The 16431-nt window shown below is 37.6% G+C and overlaps 1 protein-coding gene across 12 annotated transcripts in view; it reads right to left on the bottom strand.

Moving 5' to 3' along the window:
- The window catches only part of TTLL7 (tubulin tyrosine ligase like 7), a 151443-nt gene that overhangs the window by 120703 nt on the left and 14309 nt on the right, over nucleotides 1–16431 (bottom strand). The window contains exon 2 of one of the 12 annotated variants that reach the window (XM_027575225.2): nucleotides 3339–3425. The exons of 9 other annotated variants lie outside the window; for them this stretch is intronic. The gene's annotated coding sequence lies outside the window, so the exon portion shown is untranslated. Of the gene's footprint in view, nucleotides 1–3338; nucleotides 3426–15692; nucleotides 15712–16431 lie in introns of those variants that run through there. 2 more of the 12 variants (XM_027575241.2, XM_027575257.2) reach the window with 2 other exon arrangements.

The following is a 16431-nucleotide window of genomic DNA, read 5'->3' on the forward strand; positions in this document are numbered from 1 at the left end:
CGTGGTAAACACTCAGTAAATATTTGTTGAATAAGTGAATGAATGAATGAATGAATACTTGCTCTGTGCCAAGCATTATGCTAAATGCTTTATGTAGATTATCTCATATAAAACTTACAATAACACTTTAAGACCAGTACTATTATCATCCTCATTTTGCACATGAATAGATGAAATTACATTGCTATAAGTGGTAAGACTCATATCCTTCCATTTATGTGCAAAGAACAGTTTTACTCAGGCATTCATTCTCTTAATCTCTTTGCCCTTCACAGCACTATAAGACCAGTTTAATAGGACTATTTATTTTTTCATGTGACAAATGAAGAAGCTCATATTTAAGAAGTTAGTTAACTTGCCTAAGGCCATACAAGGTACCAGCTACAGCTAGAACACAGATCCAACACCAAGTTCATTGCTTTTTTAAAAACTTGATCCCTCTACCTCCTTGCACCAGGCCCCAAATTTATCCTATACTATGATCCACATTCAGATTCACCAAATCTCCAATCACAACTGACCTCCACAGTAAACTCTCTATGAGCACTATCTTCATTTTAGAAATCAATAAAGATGATGGGAAGACATAGCACAGCACTTTAAACACACAGTTGTATGCTAATGACCAACAATGCCATGGCTTATTTTTTACTGGGATCATTTAAACATATCACAAACTCATAGTAAAAGGGAATAGGGAAGGCGCGTGGGTGGCTCAGTCATTTGGGCGTCTGCCTTTGGCTCGGGTCATGATCCCAGGGTCCTGGGATCGAGCCCCACATCGGGCTCCCTGCTCAACAGGAAGCCTGCTTCTCTCTCCCACTCCCCCTACTTGTGTTCACTCTCTCTCTCTCTCTGTCAAATAAAAAAAATACTTTAAAAAAAAGGGAATGGGGAAAAATGTATATCATACCATATTTATATGAAAAAGTTTTTCAAAGGATGCAGCTAGTTTTTCATAAGGAGAAGGAAGAAAGAAGAAAGAAAAAGAGTAAGGAAGGAAAGTGAAAGGAAGAAGATGGGAGGGAAGGGTTGAAAGTTAAATTTTCCTTCCTAGCAAAATCAAGCCAGCTTTTTCAGTCGCATAGGAAGTATGATTTCAGTAGCCTCTACACAATATGCTTAGTCATTAATCCTAAGTAAATCACAAGGCCTCTGACAAAGCTGTCCTAAAAACCTATCTGTGTGACACATTCTATATTTCAATTTTCAATCACAAGAGATTCTTATAGTTCCACAATGTCAAAGGAGATAATCTGAGAATGAAGACAGCAGAATAAGACGACAGCGCAGATAATCCCACTGACAACACATGTCAGTCTTCGTAAAACTCAACGGTTTAGATACTTCTCACAAATTCTAGAATCCAATCCAAGTCAGTTATTCCTAGCTTGGGTTTTATCATATTGGAATGCCCTAGAAACAATCCTTCATTCATTCAAAACCTACAATCAAGAAAACCTACAAGAAGAAAACGTTCTTCCATTCTCTACTAATATTTTACCTCCAAACTGTTCTATTGCTTTTGAGTGAATTTAATCTTGTGTCTACAAAGGCTAACAATGTAAAGGATTAAGCACTTCTTTAGGCTTAAAATTCTTCAATTTTTCTTAATATTCTTAATAGCAAAGCTTTTTAAACTAAATTATCTGTAAAGCCTCTAAAAGCTAATTTCCCCTCCTGGAATCAGACGTTTCAACATTAAATATATCTAATTTCAATTTTGAATACATGATGCCTGTTGGCTTACCAAGCCTTTCATTTTCAAGTGCACTGACGAGCAGGAATAACAACTTTTATTCTTAGTCACAAAACTTAAAATTCTTTAATTTCCTTTTCAAATATCTGACTCTACCATAGTACAATTTTGCATCATGCTTTTCTGTAAGTCACTGGCATTGGACAATGAATAACATGTACTAAATGCTTGGGCGCCTGGGTGGCTCAGTTGGTTAAGCGACTGCCTTCGGCTCAGGAAACGATCCTGGAGTCCCGGGATCAAGTCCCGCATCGGGCTCCCTGCTCGGCAGGGAGCCTGCTTCTCCCTCTGACCCTCTTCCCTCTCGTGCTCTCTATCTCTCATTCTCTCTCTATCAAATAAATAAATAAAATCTTTAAAAGATATATTTAAAAAAAACAAAAAAAAAAAACAAAAAAAAAAACATGTACTAAATGCTTAATAGGCACCAAGCACTACTCTAAGAACTTTACATCTATTAACTCATTTAAATTTAAGGCTATAGGCACCCTACAAATGATTTAATAATTAATAGGGTGAAAGAAAATGCACAAAGCAAAAAATAAGATAAGCATGTATTTCATCAGGGCGCCTGGGTGGCTCAGTTGGTTGAACGACTGCCTTCAGCTCAGGTCATGATCCTGGAGTCCCGGGATCGAGTCCCGCATCGGGCTCCCTGTTCGGCGGGGAGTCTGTTTCTCCCTCTGACCCTCCCCCGTCTCATGTTCTCTCTCTCTCTATCTCATTCTCTCTCTCAAATAAATAAATAAATCTTTAAAAAAAAAAGATTTTAAGCATGTATTTCATCTAAGCAGAGTTGATGTAGCAATTTACAAACCTATTTACTTGACAGAAGAAATGGTTTGTTGTTACTTGAAGATGTGCTAAATGTAAAACACACATACATCCTGAAAAAAAATGCTTTTTTTTTTGGTTTTACAAACACAGTTTTTAAAAAATGCTTTCTCAGTCACCATTATAAAAGCTGTTATTGAAAACAAAGAAGCAAACTAAAGATTACAATAAGAATGAGTAAATTTTTATTTAAATGCAAAGAAAAAGAATAAATTATATATTTGAAATAAAGCAGTAATTTAGATGTTCTTTTTAAAGCAGTTACTATAGAAAATTGTATTGCAAAATAAATATAATAAGCTTTCTAAAATCAAAATCAAAACAAACAACAAAAGCAAGAAGCATACCAGCAGATTCCTAAATATATCTACTTCATACATTGGAAAATATTGACTTTGTTTACAAACATGGAAAATGTTCTTGTCATCATGACATTAAGCCTAACAGATTTTGGTGTCAAGTGAATGATAACATGGCAGAAGCATCTGTAGGTTAACACTCAATTCTTTGTACAATCTAGAAAATATATAACAGATCAAATCTACTACATAGTATCAATATACTTCCGCTAAAATTAGGATTGTTACATATTTGAGGTATTTATCGTAACAAATTCTTGTTATACCTACCCTACAAGTCATTGTGTAAAGTTTAAACTTTAATTTAAAATTACTTTAAAGTATTCAATCTATATTTTTGAGGCAGTTCAATGAAAGTGAACTCTGTAATTCATTGAAATAATTACCTGGGTAACTGAGCTCCTGATGATAAAAGTAGCCATTTCCTCTCTAATAAGCAGTGCTCTCCCTTTTTATGTCAGCCATATGGTAGTCTATTATTTGACAGAATAACAAAAACAAAGCACAGTATTTTCTACATGATATGAAAAGTGTTTAGCACATTGCCTAAAACAGTAAGCACCACAAAAAAGTTAGTTATAATCATAATTGTTGATATTATTAACCAAGGGAACCAGACATGATACAAACATCTACCATGTCCCACATATTGCACTATAGCTTTACAATTAGGCATTTCAACATAGACTGCATCAGAGGAGTTTTAAAAAATATCAATGCCTGGGGCAGAGCAAGATGGCGGAGGAGTAGGAGACCTAGATTTCGTGTGGTCTCAGGAATTCAGCTGAATAGGGATCAAACCATTCTGAACACCTACGAACTCAACAGGACATCAAAGAGGAGAGTAGCAACAACTCTGAACAGAGAAGTGACCACTTACTGGAAGGTAGGACGTGCGGAGAAGTGAATCCGAGGCGATATTCGGGAGGATAGACGGCGGGGGAGGGGCCTCTGCCGGCCGCTTCTGGCAAGTGCTAGAGCCCCGGAGCACAAAATCGGAACTGTTAGAAGTCGGTTCCGCGGAGGGACGTCGCTGCAGTGGCTAAGCGGGGGGTGGAATCCTCCCGGGACAGTGTGGTCTCAGGACACTTGGGGTCACAGAAAGACCGGGGGTGCCTGAGTGCGCCAGAGCTCCCAGGTATCCGAGCGGGGAAGCCGGCTGCAGAGACAGAGCCGAGGCACGGGCTCTCAGCTCGGGGTTGCCATAAACTGTGATCTGCGGCCCAGTCGGGCCACTGCTCCTCCAGCAGGGACCCAACAGGCGGCAGATCCGGGGAGACTCCCCTTCCTTCCCGGGGAGGAGCGGCGCGGGAACGCACCGCAGGGATCTGCTGAGTTTGGAGACTCCACACGGGGTCGGGTGCCAGAGATAGCAACGCTCAGTCACAGGCCGGGTGAGCACGGAGTGTGGCTGGAGACCGGGGAGATGGGAGTGACTGACGGCTTTTCTAGGGGGCGCACTGAGGAGCAGGGCCCCCAAGTTCTCGGCTCCTCCGGGTGGAGACTGGGAGGCCACCATTTTTGCCCTGGTCCTCCAAGGCTGTACGGAGAGCTTGCAGGGAACAAAAGCTCCTGAGATCAAACCTGAGCAGCTTGCTTAGCCCGGACCGACAAGGGCGGGGCAATTCAGCCTCCGGCAAAGACATTTGGAAACCATGGCAACAGGCCCCTCCCCCAGAAGATCAGCACGAACAGCCAGCAAGCCAAGACCAAGTTTACCGATCAAGGAGAACGGGAGAACTCCAGCGCTAGGGGAATACTGCACATAGAATTCATGCCTTTTTTTTAACCATGATTCATTAGTTCATCAAAGTTAATTTTTGTTAACTGTTTTTTTTTATTTTTCTTTTTCCCCTTTTCAACCAACATCTTATCAATCTCTTTTTAAAAAAAAAAAAATTTTTTTATTTTTCATTTTTAGAGTCATATTTTATCCCTTCATAGTAGTTACCCTTATTTTTGGTATATATATATAAGTTGTTCTCTCTTTAAAATTTTGAGATACAGTTTCTTCTAACAGATCAAAATATACCCTAAATCACTAGTGTATGGCTCTGTTCTAGTCTCCTGCCTGATCACATTCTCTCCCTTTTTTCTTTTTTTTTCTTAAATTTTCTTTCTTTTTTCAAACAACTTCTTATCAAGTCCTTTTATAAAATCTTTTATAATTTTCATCTTTACAGTCATCTTCTATCCCTTCATTGTATCAACACTTATTTTGTACATATATGTCTTTCTTCCTTTAAAATTTTAGGAGGCACTTTTTTCTAACAGACCAAAATACGCCCAAAATTTAGTGTGTGGCACTGATCTATGCACTAGCCTGATCATATTTGATCATATTCTGCTTTTTTTGTATTGTTCTGTTTTTGTTTTTATCTTTTTTCTTTTTTTTTCCTCTTTTTTCTTTCTTTCCCTTTCTTTTCTCCTGGTTTCAGGTCTTTTCTGATTTGTATACAGTATATTTGCTGGGGACGTTGTAAACCTGTTAGCATTTTGTTCTCTCATTCATCTGTTCTCCTCTGGACAAAATGACAAGACAAAAAAAAATCACCTCAGCAAAAAGAACAAGAGGTAGTACCGTCAGCCAGGGACCTACTCAATACGGACATTAGTACGATGTCGGACCTAGAGTTCAGAATCATGTTAAAGGTACTAGCTGGGCTTGAAAAAAGCGTGGAAGTTATTAGAGAAACACTTTCTGGAGAAATAAAAGAACTAAAATCTAACCAAGTCGAAATCAAAAAGGCTACTGATGAGGTGCGAGGCAGAAGAGAGAATCAGTGATATAGAAGACCAAATGATGGAAAATAAAGAGGCTGAGAAAAAGAGAAACAACTACAGGATCACGAGGGCAGAATTCGAGAGATAAGTGATACGATAAGACGAAACAACATTAGAATAATTGGGATCCCAGAAGAAGAAGAAAGAGAGAGAGGGGCAGAAGGTATATTGGAGCAAATAATAGCAGAGAACTTCCCTATTGTAAGGAAGGAAACAGACATCAAAATCCAGGAGGCACAGAGAACCCCTCTCAAAATCAAGAATAATAGGTCAACACCCCGACATCTAATAGTAAAACTTATGAGTCTCAGAGACAAAGAGAAAATCCTGAAAGCAGCTCGGGAGAAGAGATATGTAACCTACAATGGTAAAAATATTAGATTGGCAACAGACCTATCCACAGAGACCTGGCAGGCCAGAAAGGACTGGCAAGATATCTTCAGAGCACTAAATGAGAAAAATATGCAGCCAAGAATACTATATCCACCTAGGCTGTCATTGAAAATAGAAGGAGAGATAAAAAGCTTCCAGGACAAACAAAAACTAAAGGAATTTGCAAACACGAAACCAGCCCTACAAGAAATATTGAAAGGGGTCCTCAGCAAAGATCAGAAAGGAACACAGACAACATACAGTAACAGTCACCTTACAGGCAATACAATGGCACTAAATTCATACCTTTCAATAGTTACCCTGAATGTAAATGGGCTAAATGCCCCAATCAAAAGACACAGGCTATCAGATTGGATTAAAAAACAAGACCCATCAATATGCTGTCTGCAAGAGACTCATTTTAGACCCAAAGACACCCCCAGATTGAAAGTGAGGGGGTGGAAAACCATTTACCATGCTAATGGACACCAAAAGAAAGCTGGGGTGGCAATCCTTATATCAGACAAACTAGATTTTAAAACAAAGACTGTAATAAGAGATGAGGAAGGACACTATATCCTACTTAAAGGGTCTATCCAAGAAGAAGATCTAACAATTGTAAATATCTATGCCCCGAACATGGGAGCAGCCAATTATATAAGGCAATTAATAACAAAAGCAAAGAAACACATTGACAACAATACAATAATAATGGGGGACTTTAACATCCCCCTGACTGAAATGGACAGATCATCTAAGCAAAAGATCAACAAGGAAATAAAAACTTTAAATGACACACTGGACCAAATGGACTTCACAGACATATTCAGAACATTCCATCCCAAAGCAACGGAATACACATTTTTCTCTAGTGCCCATGGAACATTCTCCAGAATTGATCACATCCTAGGTCACAAATCAGGTCTCAACCAGTACCAAAAGATTGGGATCATTCCCTGCATATTTTCAGACCACAATGCTTTGAAACTAGAACTCAATCACAAGAGGAAAATCGGAAAGAACTCAAATACATGGAGGCTAAAGAGCATCCTACTAAAGAATGAATGGGTCAACCAGGAAATTAAAGAAGAATTAAAAAAAATTCATGGAAACCAATGAAAATGAAAACACAACTGTCCAAAATCTTTGGGATACAGCAAAGGCAGTCCTGAGAGGAAAGTATATAGCAATACAAGCCTTTCTCAAGAAACAAGAAAGGTCTCAAATACACAACCTAACCCTACACCTAAAGGAGCTGGAGAAAGAACAGCAAATAAAGCCTAAACCCAGCAGGAGAAGAGAAATAGTAAAGGTCAGAGCAGAAATCAATGAACTAGAAACCAAAAGAACAGTAGAACAGATCAACACAACTAGGAGCTGGTTCTTTGAAAGAATTAACAAGATTGATAAACCCCTGGCCAGACTGATCAAAAAGAAAAGAGAAATGACCCAAATCAACAAAATCATGAATGAAAGAGGAGAGATCACAACCAACACCAAAGAAATACAAACAATTATAAGAACATATTATGAGCAACTCTATGCCAGCAAATTAGATAACCTGGAAGAAATGGGTGCATTCCTAGAGATGTATCAACTACCAAAATTGAACCAGGAAGAAAGAGAAAACCTGAACAGACCTATAACCATTAAGGAAATTGAAGCAGTCATCAAAAATCTCCCAAGAAACAAAAGCCCAGGGCCAGATGGCTTCCCAGGGGAATTCTATCAGAGATTTAAAGAAGAATTAATACCTATTCTCCTGAAACTGTTCCAAAAAATAGAAATGGAAGGAAAACTTCCAAATTCATTTTATGAGGCCACCATTACCTTGATCCCAAAACCAGACAAAGACCCCATCAAAAAGGAGAATTACAGACCAATATCCTTGATGAACATGGATGCAAAAATTCTCACCAAAATACTAGCCAATAGGATCCAACAGTACATTAAAAGGATTATTCACCACGACCAAGTGGGATTTATCCCTGGGCTGCAAGGTTGGTTCAACATCTGCAAATCAATCAACATGATACAATACATTAACAAAAGAAAGAACAAGAATCATATGATCCTCTCAATAGATGCAGAAAAAGCATTTGACAAAGTACAGCATCCTTGCTTGATCAAAACTCTTCAGAGTATAGGGATAGAGGGTACATACCTCAATATCATAAAAGCCATCTACGAAAAACCTACAGCGAATATCATTCTCAATGGGGAAAAGCTGAGAGCTTTTCCCCTAAGGTCAGGAATGCGGCAGGGATGTCCACTCTCACCACTGCTATTCAACATAGTATTAGAAGTCCTAGCCACAGCAATCAGACAACAAAAAGAAATCAAAGGCATCCAAATCGGCAAAGAGGAAGTCAAACTCTCACTCTTTGCAGATGATATGATACTGTATGTGGAAAACCCAAAAGACTCCACCCCAAAACTGCTAGAACTCATACAGGAATTCAGTCAAGTAGCAGGCTATAAAATCAATGCACAGAAATCAGTGGCATTCCTATACACCAACAACAAGACAGAAGAGAGACAAATCAAGGAGTCGATCCCATTCACAATTGCACCCAAAACCATAAGATACCTAGGAATAAATTTAACCAAAGAGGCAAAGAATCTGTACTCAGAAACTATAAAATACTCAGGAAAGAAATTGAAGAAGACACAAAGAAATGGAAAAACGTTCCATGCTCATTGATTGGGAGAACCAACATTGTGAAGATGTCAATGCTACCTAGAGCAATCTACACATTCAATGCAATCCCCATCAAAATACCATCCACTTTTTTCAAAGAAATGGAACAAATAATCCTAAAACTTCTATGGAACCAGAAGAGACCCCGAATAGCCAGAGGAATATTGAAAAAGAAAAGCAAAGCTGGCGGCATCACAATTCTGGACTTCCAGCTCTATTACAAAGCTGTCATCATCAAGACAGTATGGTACTGGCACAAAAACAGACACATAGATCAATGGAACAGAATCGAGAGCCCAGAAATGGACCCTCAACTCTATGGTCAACTCATCTTTGACAAGGCAGGAAAGAATGTCCAATGGAAAAAAGACAGTCTCTTCAACAAATGGTGTTGGGAAAATTGGACAGCCACATGCAGAAGAATGAAACTGGACCATTTCCTTACACCACACACAAAAATAGACTCCAAATGGTTGAAAGACCTAAACGTGAGACAGGAGTCCATCAAAATCCTAAAGGAGAACACAGGTAGCAACCTCTTCGACTTCAGCCGCAGTAACTTCTTCCTAGAAACATCGCCAAAGGCACGGGAAGCCAGGGCAAAAATGAACTATTGGGATTTCATCAAGATAAAAAGCTTTTGCACAGCAAAAGAAACAGTCCACAAAACCAAAAGACAACCGACAGAATGGGAGAAAATATTTGCAAATGACATATCAGATAAAGGGCTAGTATCCAAAATCTATAAAGAACTTACCAAACTCAACACCCAAAGAACAAATAATCCAATCAAGAAATGGGCAGAAGACATGAACAGACGTTTTTCCAAAGAAGACATCCAAATGGCCAACAGGCACATGAAAAAGTGCTCAACATCGCTCGGCATCAGGGAAATCCAAATCAAAACCTCAATGAGATACCACCTCACACCAGTCAGAATGGCTAAAATTAACAAGTCAGGGAACGACAGATGTTGGCGGGGATGTGGAGAAAGGGGAACCCTCCTACACTGTTGGTGGGAATGCAAGCTGGTGCAACCACTCTGGAAAACAGTATGGAGGTTCCTGAAACAGTTGAAATTAGAGCTACCATTCGATCCAGCAATTGCACTACTGGGTATTTACCCCAAAGATACAAATGTAGGGACCCAAAGGGGTACGTGCACCCCAATGTTTATAGCAGCAATGTCCACAATAGCCAAACTGTGGAAAGAGCCAAGATGTCCATTGACAGATGAATGGATAAAGAAGATGTGGTATATATACACAATGGAATATTATGCAGCCATCAAAAGGAATGAGATCTTGCCATTTGCAACGACGTGGATGGAACTGGAGGGTGTTATGCTCAGTGAAATAAGTCAATCAGAGAAAGACATGTATCATATTACCTCACTGATATGAGGAATTCTTAATCTCAGGAACAAACTGAGTGTTACTGGAGTGGTTGGGGGTGGGAGGGATGGGGTGGCTGGGTGATAGACATTGGGGAGGGTATGTGCTACGGTGAGCGCTGTGAATTGTGCAAGACTGTTGAATCACAGATCTGTACTTCTGAAACAAATAACGCAACATATTTTAAGAAAAAAGAAAAAGAAGAAGATAGCAGGAGAGGCCTGGTGATGGGTATTAAAGAGGGCACATTCTGCATGGAGCACTGGGTGTTATGAACAAACAATGAGTCATGGAACACTACACCAAAACAAATGATGTAATATATGGTGATTAACATAACAATAAAAAAATTTAAAAAAAATCAATGCCTGTAAAATACTTAGGAATAAACTTAACTGAGGATGTGAAAAACTGAAAACTACAAAACATTGATGAAAGAAATTAAAGAAGACACAAATGGAAAGATATCCCATGTTTATAGAATGGAAGAATTAATACTTTAAAATGTCCATACTACCCAAAATGATTTACAGATTTAGTGTAATCCCTATCGAAATCCCAAAGGCATTTTTTACAGAAATAGGAAAAACAATCCTAAAATGCATATGAAATTATAAAGGACCCCCCAAAAAAAAACAATTTTAAGAACAACAAAGCTGAAGGCATCACACTTCCTGATTTCAAAATATATTACAAAGTTATAGTAATTAAAACAGTATATTGACATAAAGATAGACATATAGACCAATAGAACAATAGAAAGATCCAGAAATAAAGCCATGTAAATACAGTAAACTTATCTCCAACAAGGATTCCAAGAATAAACAATGGGAAAGTATAGTCTCTTCAACAAATGATGTTGGCAAAACTGGATATCTGCATGCAAAAGAATGAAACTGGACCCTAATCTTACACAATACATTAAAAATCCACTCAAAATGGATTAAAGACTTAAATGTAAGACCTGAAACTGTAAAATTCCTAAAAGAAAACAGAGGGGAAATGCTTCATGACAGTGGCCTTGGCAATAATTTCTTGGATATGACACCAAAAGCACAGGCAACAAAAGCAAAGATAGACAAAGTGGGACTACATCAAACTAAAAAGCTTCTGCACAGCAAATGAAACAATAAAAAAAGTGAAAAGACCACCTACATAATGAGAGAAAATATTTGCAAACCATATATCTAAAAGGGGTTAATATCCAAATATATAAGAAACTCCTTCAACTCAATAGCAAAAAAAATAAATAAATAAACCAATTTAAAAATGAGCAAAGGAGGGGCTTGGGTGGCTCATTTAGTTAAGCGTCCAACTTTTTGATTTTGGTTCAGGTCATGATCTCACAGTCCTGAGATCAAGCCCTGCATCAGGCTCTGTGCTCAGCGTGGAGTCTGCTTGAGATTCTCTCTTGCCCTCTGCCACTCCCCCTACTTGCACTGTCTCCTTATCTCTCTCTAAAATAAATAAATAAAATCTTTTAAAAATTAAATTAAAATAAAATAAAAATGAGCAAAGGAAAAATCAACAACACAAGAAACAACAGGTGCTGGTGAGGATGCAGAGAAAGGGGAATCCTCTTGCACTGTTGATGGGAATGCAAACTGGTGCAGCCACTCTGGAAAACAGTATGGAGGTTGCTCAAAAAGTTGAAAATAGAGCTAACTGGCAATTGCAGTACTAAGTACTTTACCCAAGGAATACAAAACTACAGACTTGAAGGAGTACCCTGATGTTTATAGCAGCATTATCAACAAGAGTCAAACTATGGAGAGAGCCCAAATGTCCATAGACTGATGAATAGATAAAAAAGATGTGGTGTATACACACACACACACACACACACACACACACACACACACACACACAATGGAATATTACTCAGCCATCAAAAAAATGAAATATTGCCATTTGCAATGACATGGGTGGAACTAGAGTGTATCATGCTAAGTGAAATAAATCAGTCAGAGAAAGGCAAATTTGAAGCTAGAGTGTATTATACCAAGTGAAATAAGTCAGTCAGAGAAAGACAAATACCATATGGTCTCACTCATATGTAGAATTTAAGAAAGAAAACAGAAGAACATATGGGATGGGGGAAAAGAAAAAACGGAGAGGGAAACAAACCTTAAGAAACTCTTTTTTTTTTTTAAGATTTTATTTATTTGAGAGAGAGAGAGAATGAGAGATAGAAAGCACGAGACGGAAGAGGGTCAGAGGGAGAAGCAGACTCCCTGCCGAGCAGGAAGCCCGATGTGGGACTCGATCCCGGGACTCCAGGATCATGACCTGAGCCGAAGGCAGTCGCTTAACCAACTGAGCCACCCAGGAGCCCAAGAAACTCTTAACAATAGAGAACAAAATAAGGGTTGATGGAAGGACATGGGTGGGGGATGGGCTAGATGGGTGATGGGTATTAAAAAGGGCACTTGTTGTGATGAGCACTGGGTGTTGTAAGTGAATCACTGAATTCTACTCCAGAAACCAATATTACACTATATGTACACTAACTAAAATTTAAATATAAATAAATAAGCAAGCAAGCAAGCAAGCAAAGGATTTGAATAGACATTTCTCCAAGGAAGACAGGCAAATGGCCAACAGGTATAAGAAAAGATGCTCAACATCACTATCAGAGAAATGCAAATGAAAGCCACAAAGAGATATCATCTATTGGGCTGGCTCTTATAAAAAAAAAAGCCAATATTGGTGAGGATGAAGAAAAGTTGGAATTCTTGCATGATGTTGCTGGGTATATAAAATGGTACAACCACTGTGGAAAAACAGTATGGAGATTCCTCAAAAAGTTAAAAAGAGAACTACCCCATGATCCAGCAGTCCCACTTCTGAGTATTTACCTAAAATAATTTAAATCAAAGTCACATAATATTACACTGTATGTTAACTAACTAGAATTTAAATGAAAACTTTAAAAAAAAATAAAATAAATCAGGGTTACAACAAAGAGATATTTGCACTCCCATGTTCACTGCAGGCATACTTCACAAAAGCCAAGATGTGGAAACAACCTAAAGTTCCATCAGTGGGTGAGTGGATAAAAAAATGTGATGTATACATACAAATGATTATTCAGCTTTAAAAAATAAAGAAATCTTGCCATATAGAACAATACAAATGAACTCTGAGGACATTATGTTAGGTGAAATAAACCAGTCACCGAAGGACAAATATTGCATGGTACCATCTTTACAAGGTATCTTAAAAAGCCAAACAAGGAGAAACACAAAGTGGAATGGTGGTTGCCAAGACATGGAGGGAGGGGCATATGGAGAATTGCTATTCAGGAAGCATTAAGTTTCAAAAGAAAAAAACAAATACTGATGGATGGGTCCCAGCCCCAAACATTCCAATTTAATTGGTTTGGGATGCAGCCTGGGCACAGAAATTTGTTAAAGCTCCCGTGTGATTTAAATGTACAGCCAAGTTTGAGAACTGCTGTTTAAATAGATATGTTATTTCATTTAGTTCTCATAGATTGTATTATTAACTCCATTTTACAAAGCAGAAAACTGAGACTCAGAGAGATACAGTAACTTGCCAAAGACCTAGATCTGTTCAACTCTCAAAATCTTTGCACTATACCATGCTGCCTTCTGAACTGTAAATATCCCAAAGCCATCAGTCTGTTTCTTATAATCTTCAAACTCTGCTGAGAAAAAAAATCAACTAGTTGCTTTGCAAATCTGCACAGTGGTATTAAAGGGGTCTCCTTATGAATTCTGAGCTCTAGTACAGGTTTTTGTTTTTGTTTTCCTTTCAAAAACAAACCTTGACCCACAGAAGGTCATGAAATCAATGCAGTGAGATTCAATAGCATTTTTAAATTAAATAATAGAATAGATAAAAATGTAACAGTGCCAGACTGCACTGCATGTAATAGAAAAAGTATTAACTGTAAGTACTGTGTCTTGAAACTTTTATTTCTGTGTGTGTGTGTGTATGTGTGTACTATGGCAAATAGTAAATCATATTTCTTACCATGAGTTGCAGCCAAATATGTCTGAAAGTTATTCTAAGTAGGGATAAAATCATAGGATAAAAAGACAATCCTGAAAATACTATTCATTTTCCTTTTTTTTAAGATATTATTTTTAAGTAATCTCTACACCCAATGTGGGGCTCAAACTCATAAGCCCTAGATCAAGAGCCACAAGCTCCACGACTGAGCCAGCCAGGTACCCGTTATTCGTCTTCCAATATGTGTGCACTTATGTTTTTCTCTAATCCTAGAATGTCTTCCTTTGCCACCCAGCATTCGAACCACATCTTAGTTGTCCCCTCCTTTCCTTCCATCTCCTAGGCAGAATTAACTGTTCTTTGGTGCATCACCACTGTTAACAACATCTACCACACTGCCTCATATTTTTAAAGTACTTGATTTAAAAAGGGCAGTGTCTCTCATTCTCAGAAATATGAACAAAGCACAGAGCCTGATACATAGTGTAGCTTAATTTTTTTTTTTTTTTTTACAATTAGGGACAGCAGCTCTCTGTTATTTTACTCATGAAATTTTGATGATACAAAATATAAATTAAGAATGAATCACATCTTCTATCTTTCTGAATAATCACAAATTAGCACTAGAGCTACCTTAATATCTGGCTTATCCACACCTAGTCTAGATGATACTCTTCTCTGCCAAAGCCTACATCAAAGAAGAAAGAAGACAAACTTTGAAATTAGTTCTACTGGATTATCTTACATTGTTTATACCAGCCTACTCTCTTATCTATTTTAATATTAAATCACCCTCTCCAATTCCTTTTTCTATACTTGCTATTAAATTAAATTAAAATAGATTTATTGAACACTTACCAAATAAAATATGCTAAATAAGTTGTGATTTGTTTCCATTTTATGAATGATAATAGGAAAAAATATTTTTACTAAAATGCAAATCCAAAGGAAACAAAAAAAAATGTATTCTCTCTCGATCTTAACTCCATCAAAGTTTTTATCATCTATATACATCTAAATAAAGGCATCTTAAGTCTTCCCCATTTCTTGACTTTATTGAAATATTGGGACTACTTAATCATTCAAGAAGTTATTTTAAAAATAAACATATATACACATATACAAATATATGTATACAAATATACAAACATATGAGTTTAATATTTTATATTCCTGACCAGTCAAAAGTCAAATATTGTCACAATATTCTGAATAATTAAGACTTTTAATAGCTATCATTCACTATATCTAGTAAGTACCAAGTAGCTATGGAAACAACATATAAATTTAAATAAATTAGAACTAAAATTTATTTGGCATTAGGAGAAAGTTATTTAAAGTTATAATAGGATAGAAATGAAAATTAAAATTGGAAGAATGCCAGAGAGCATGCTCCATAAAAATCTATTTCAGTAATCCATGTGAAAAATTCTGCCAGTCTTTCTGCAAAGTTAACCTTCAAATTTTATAAATTAATGCAATCTTAAAATGTGAAAAAGAAAACCACATACCATTTCTGTTTCAAATTTTGGGCCCAAATTAAATGGCTCTACGATCTTCTACGTTATGCAGCTTCACGTAACATTATGGGCCCAACTATTAGAGTCAACAGCCAGCCATGGCTGGCGCTGACCGGCAGACAGCATTGCTGATTCATCTCAGGAAGAAACAGGCTGCAGCATCCACAGCTCTGATGATGCCCAAAGAGGGTGTAAAATTGGCCATAAGCCAAGTATTTCCTCTTGGAGCACAGACAGGAGAACTATAAGTAGACATAACTTAGAGTTTGCTACATTTGAATCTTAACTCAAATGTGGTACTTTGGGGCCAGAAAAAGAGGTGCATTTCCAAAGCTATACCGTGGTCCCAAGGTTGGACAACTTACAAATGTTTTTAGGATACAACAATGTTTTCCTTGCTCATTTAATTCCATTAACAAGAGTTGTGTGACGATTTCACCTATACTATGCTAAGTATTTAAGTTCGTACTTTAAATAAAACTCCCTCTAGGTAGCCTGTAACAAAACAGTGAATTTCTTATTTTCTTCATTTTGGTGCATTAGATTTTATATAACATTTATCTCACCTACCAACTATATACCTAAACATCATAGAGTTAAAATAATAACACTTCATCTATTATGGAATCTGAGGCAACTGCTTAAGCAGGCCATCAGGATAAAAAATAATGCAGGCACCAGTCAGAAAGGGAGATTGAGTTACAAACGTGCCCCGGGGGGCTATATGAAC

Source organism: Zalophus californianus, chromosome 4 (genome assembly GCF_009762305.2).
Source record: "Zalophus californianus isolate mZalCal1 chromosome 4, mZalCal1.pri.v2, whole genome shotgun sequence".
Classification (NCBI taxonomy): domain Eukaryota; kingdom Metazoa; phylum Chordata; class Mammalia; order Carnivora; family Otariidae; genus Zalophus; species Zalophus californianus.